This window comes from Ranitomeya variabilis, chromosome 5 (genome assembly GCF_051348905.1).
Source record: "Ranitomeya variabilis isolate aRanVar5 chromosome 5, aRanVar5.hap1, whole genome shotgun sequence".
Classification (NCBI taxonomy): domain Eukaryota; kingdom Metazoa; phylum Chordata; class Amphibia; order Anura; family Dendrobatidae; genus Ranitomeya; species Ranitomeya variabilis.
The window spans coordinates 393,318,151-393,324,150 of record NC_135236.1 but is presented as its reverse complement, the minus strand read 5'-3'; positions in this window follow the sequence as shown (position 1 = coordinate 393,324,150).

Sequence of the window (6,000 nt, the reverse complement as noted above, 5' to 3'; positions counted from 1 at the left end):
GTAATGGCCCACACAGCCCCTTATATACAGTATAATCCACCACAGCCCCCTATACAATATGGTCACCACAGCCCACTATACAGTGTAATGTCCCACACAGTTCCGTATTCAGATTGGTCACAAGAGCCCCCAATATAAAGTACCCAACAGCCCCAATACAGTATTGTCACTACAGACCCCATTATGTCCACTACAGCCCCCTTTACAGTATGATGTCTCTACAGCCCCCAGTATTGTCACCCACAGCCCTCTATACAGTATGATACCCCCCGCAGCCCTCCTACATAGTATGATGTCCCCACAGCCCAGGTATAATATCGCCCACAGCCAGCCCCCTGTATAATGTTCCCTACAGCCAGCCCTTATTATGTTTTTCATAGCAAGCCCTCATTAAAAAAGTCCCCCAAAGCCAGCCCCCAGTATAATAACCCTCACAGCCAGGCTACAGTATATTGTCGACCACAGCCAGCCCCCAGTATAAAGTTCTCCATAGCCAGCCCCCAGGATAGAGTCATCCACAACCAGCCCCCAGTATAATGTCCTCCTAAACCAGTCCAAAGTATTATGTACCCCACATCCAGGCCCTCGCTTAATGGCGACCATTAAGTGGCAAAATAATGTAAGAAAAATTAAAAAATGGCTTATTCTCTTATAATCCGGGCTCCCATCCAGAGCAACCTGAGTCTCCTCCTCTGTCTGATACAGTAGTGGGCACTGGATGATAGCATGCATCACCCCATCTGATGTCCCCTGGGTGCGCTGTCTTCAACAGGGCGCAGGCTGGGAGTGGCCTGCATTCTGATGAAGTTCTTGGTGGAGCAGGCAGTGGATTTCAGCACTTCTGCCAGCAAGACTGAGGACTGGGGGGTCTGCAATACCAAGACAGGTTATTACACTTGGGGCTATTTAGTTTGGAAAAACGAAGGCTAAGGGGTGATCTTATTTTAATGTATAATTATATGAGGGGACAGTACAAAGACCTTTCTGATGATCTTTTTAATCATAGACCTGAGACAGGGACAAGGGGGCATCCTCCTACGTCTGGAGGAAAGAAGGTTTAAGCATAATAACAGATGCGGGTTCTTTACAGTAAGAGCAGTGAGACTATGGAACTCTCTGCCGTATGATGTTGTAATGAGTGATTCATCATGTTACGTGGCATATAGACGCTGTCTACATGCCACATGACAGAAAGTACCCAGAATTGATACTATTCTAAAAACTGCACCCCTCAAAGTCCTCAAAAATAAATTGGAGAAATTGGACCCCAAAATGTGTTGTGAAATTTCTCCTGCATATGCTAATACTCCATGTGTGGGTGAACACTACTGTTTGGATGAATGGCAGGGCTCAGAAGGGAAGAAGCATCGTTTAACTTTCTGAGCGCAAAAACGTTACAGAATAATGGGCCCCATATATTGGTCTATACAGTATAATGGTCCCATATATTGCTGTATACAGAATAAAGGGCCCCTTATAATGTTCCAGACAGTATAATGGGTGTAGTGCCCGCATCTCTGCCTGCAGTCCCTCTCTCCCTGCAGAGACATCAGTGTACTCATCACCAAGGCTCCTGTCCTGCCCCTTCTGTTGCTGATGCTGCCCGGGGTGCATGCACTACTAGCAGGTCTCCAGTCACTGCTTACAGTGCTTGCACAGCCTTCCTCTTTTTTAAAAGAGCCGCGGGCATTCCTCTAAAGTGTCCCCGGCCAATAGCTGGAAATCTCTTTCTATTTAAACCGCCTCCTCCAACATGGAGGTGCCTGTGCAATGTTGTGAATTTGTTCCTAACACGCTTGTCAGTTCTCATGCCCCTGTACTTACAGCTGAGCCAGCTGCACCCGCCAGTGCTCACCTCAATGGCAGCAGAGTCAGCTGCACCCGCTAGTGCTCACCTCATCGGCAGCAGAGCCAGCTGCACCTGCCAGTACTCACCTCAATGGCAGCTGAGCCAGCTGCACCCGCCAGTACTCACCTCAAAGGCAGCTCAGCCTGCTGCACCTGCCAGTGCTCATCTCTCTGTCTAACTGTCCTGTCTGCGCCTGCGGTTCCTGTCATCTTCTCTGCCTTCCTGCATCTGTTGGACATTCCCCTGGGGCCATTCCAGCTATCCGCTCTTATGGGTCAGCCGCCATCTACCCAAGGTCAGTCCTGGAGTAACACCTGGATCATCTCCATCGTTTATCCACAGACTCCGGTGTTGTTAGCTACTGCATGTCTGTGGTTGGATTGGGTGAGGCTCCTAGTCACACCCCTCCAGGTCTTCCTTGGGCTTTGGCACAGTGGTTCCACCACCCTGCCCATTACAATGGGCCCCAATTCTTCATACAGAATGGGCCCCATATATTGCTCCATACAGAATGGGCCCCATATAATGCTCTATACAGAATTGGCTCCATATACAGTTATATGAAAAAGTTTGGGCACCCCTATTAATCTTAAGCTTAATGTTTTATAAAAATTGTTTTTTTTGCAACAGCTATTTCACTTTCATATATCTAATAACTGTTGGACACAGTAATGTTTCTGCCTTGAAATGAGGTTTATTGTACTAACAGAAAATGTGCAATCTACATTCAAACAAAATTTGACAGGTGCATAAGTATGGGCACCTCACCAGAAAAGTGACATTAATATTTAGTAGATCCTCCTTTTGCAAAAATAACAGCCTCTAGTCACTTCCTGTAGCTTTTAGTGAGTTCCTGGATCCTGGATGAAGGTATATTTGACCATTCCTCTTTACAAAACAATTCCAGTTCAGTTAAGTTTGATGGTCGCCGAGTATGGACAGCCCTCTTCAAATGATCCCACAGATGTTCAATGATATTCAGGTCTGGGGACTGGGATGGCCATTCCAGAACAGTGTAATTGTTCCTCTGCATGAATGCCTGAGTAGATTTGGAGTGGTGTTTTGGATCATTGTCTTGCTGAAAGATCCATCCCCTGCGTAACTTCAACTTTGTCACTGATTCATGAACATTATTGTCAAGAATCTGCTGATACTGAGAGGAATCCATGTGTCCCTCAACTTTAACAAAAAACAATTTTTATAAAACATTAAGCTTAAGATTAATAGGGGTGCCCTAACTTTTTCATATAACTGTATATATTAAAAAATAATCAAATACTTACCTCTCCCTTTAAAATGTTGTTTTTCCCCAGATTTTACATTTTCACTCTGGGAAATGGGTAAAAATGGCAGCAAAATTTGTCACACAATTTCTGCTGAATGTGGCAATACGCCGTCAGTGGCTGTACAGTACTGCTTAGACTTGGGAGGGATGAAGTGCCATTTGCCTCCTGGGGAGCAGATTTTCCTAGAATCATTTGCAGACTCCATATTTAAAACCATTAATTGCCAAAAAAGCAAAATAACCCCTCATGTGACTTCATTTTAGAAATTATAATAGCCAGGATGTATTCATAAGTCCAAGGTCAGGAAGTCCTTCCGTTCCATGACTTATGGATACGTATAAGGTCTGAAAGGGTTAAAATGGTGGCTTGACTGTACAACGCAATAATGAAGCAGATCTAACACTGTCATATATCAGAATGACATATATATATAGCTATAATGCATGATGATCATTTATTTTACGTAGGTGTTTAGCTCAAGTAGTGCACGTGTGATAGTCTCAGTTACTTGACTGCTAATTTTTAGAGCATACTGATACTGCTCCTTTAGAGTTGAGAAATACTGGGCTTTTGGGTGTAGTATATTGCTAAAAGTTAATTAATTCAGATGCTTTGCAAAGCTACTTGTTATTGTTATTGAGGTAGTAAATTTGCATTTAATGATCAGACTTTTACTAGTACCAGATATGACTTTTCTGATATGTTCTTCCTGATATCTATAGAACATTATATGATATTCTCTGTATTCAATGATTTCTCTGTTACCCTCAATAAGACAGCTACACTGCACCTATCCACAGACATATGGGTGTCTATATGTGTGTGTGTGTGTATGTATATGCACATACATACATAACCACATACATATACACCATGGCATTTAAACATCTGGGCACCCCTGGTCAAAATTTCTGTTATTGTAAACAGTTAAGCAAGGTGAAGATGAAATTATCTCTAAAAGTTAAAGTTGACACATTTCCTTTGTATCTTAGGGGAAAGAAATATTATATATATACTAGCTGTTTCCACCCAGCTAACGCTCGGCACGCTCATTGCTATCTATTTAACGCTGCTGGTGATTAAAGTAAATAATGACAACATTCAAGGACGGCGCCTCATGTGGTAATGTGTGGGGACGGAGCCTTGTGTGGTAATGTGGGGGGGCGGGATTAGATGTGGTGGGGGGCAGGATTATGTGTGGTGATGTGGTGGGGGGTGGGATTATGTGTGGTGATGTGGTGGGGGGGCGGGATTGTTTGTGGTGATGTGATGGGGGGCGGGATTGTGTGTGGTAATGTGGGGGGGTGGGATTGTGTGTGGTAATGTGGTGGGGGGAGGGATTATGTGTGGTAATGTGGTGGGGGGAGGGATTGTGTGTGGTAATGTGGTGGGGGGGAGGGATTATGTGTGGTGATGTGGGGGCGGGATTGTGTGTGGTAATGGGGGGCGGGATTGTGTGTGGTAATGTGGGGGTGGGATTGTGTGTGGTGATGTGGTGGGGGGTGGGATTGTGTGTGGTGATGTGGTGGGGGACAGGATTGTATGTGCTGATGTGGTGCGGGGGCGGGATTGTATGTGGTGATGTGGGGGCGGGATTGTGTGTGGTAATGTGAGGGCGGGATTGTGTGTGGTGATGTGGTGGGGGGGCGGGATTGTGTGTGGTAATGTGGTGGGGGGCAGGTGTGTGTTGTAATGTGGTGGGGGGCGGGATTGTGTGTGGTAATGTGAGGGCGGGATTGTGTGTGATGTGGAGGGGCAGGATTGTGTGTGGTGATGTGAGGGTGGGATTGTGTGTGGTGATGTGGTGGAGGGGCAGGATTGTGTGTGGTAAGGTGAGGGTGGGATTGTGCGTGGTGATGTGGTGGGGGGCGGGATTGTGTGTGGTGATGTGGGGGGGCGGGATTGTGTGTGGTAATGTGGGGAAGGGATTGTGTGTGGTAATGTGTTGGGGGGGCGGGATTTTGTGTGGTAATGTGGTGGGGGGCGGGATTGTGTGTGGTAATGTGGGGGCGGGATTGTGTGTGGTAATGTGGGGGCGGGATTGTGTGTGGTAATGTGGGGGCAGGATTGTGTGTGGTGATGTGGTGAGGGACGGGATTGTGTGTGGTGATGTGGTGGGGGCAGGATTGTATGTGCTGATGTGAGGGCGGGATTGTGTGAGGTAATGGGGTGGGGGCGGTATTGTGTGTGGTGATGTGGTGGGGGGGCGGGATTTTGTGTGTTGATGTGGTGGGGGGCAGGATTATGTGTGGTAATGTGGTGGGGGGCGGGATTGTGTGTGGTAATGTGGTGGGGGGCGGGATTGTGTGTGGTTTTAGGGTGGCGGGATTTTGTGTGGTAATGTGGGGGCGGGATTGTGTGTGGTAATGTGGGGGCGGGATTGTGTGTGGTAATGTGGGGGCGGGATTGTGTGTGGTAATGTGGGGGTGGGATTGTGTGTGGTGATGTGATGGGGGCGGGATTGTGTGTGGTGATGTGGTGGGGGGCGGGATTGTGTGTGGTGATGTGGTGGGGGGCGGGATTGTATGTGCTGATGTGAGGGCGGAATTGTGTGTGGTAATGGGGTGGGGGGCGGGATTATGTGTGGGGATGTGGTGGGGGGCGGGATTGTGTGTGGCAATGTGGTGGGGGGCGGGATTGTGTGTGGTAATGTGGTGGGGGACGGGATTGTGTGTGGTTTTAGGGTGGCGGGATTGTGTGTGGTAATGTGGGGGCGGGATTGTGTGTGGTAATGTAGTGGGGGGGTTTGATTGTGTGTGGTAATGTGAGGGCGGGATTGTGTGTGGTGATGTGGTGGGGGGCGGGATTGTGTGTGGTAATGTGAGGGCGGGATTGTGTGTGGTGATGTGGTGGGTGGCAGGATTG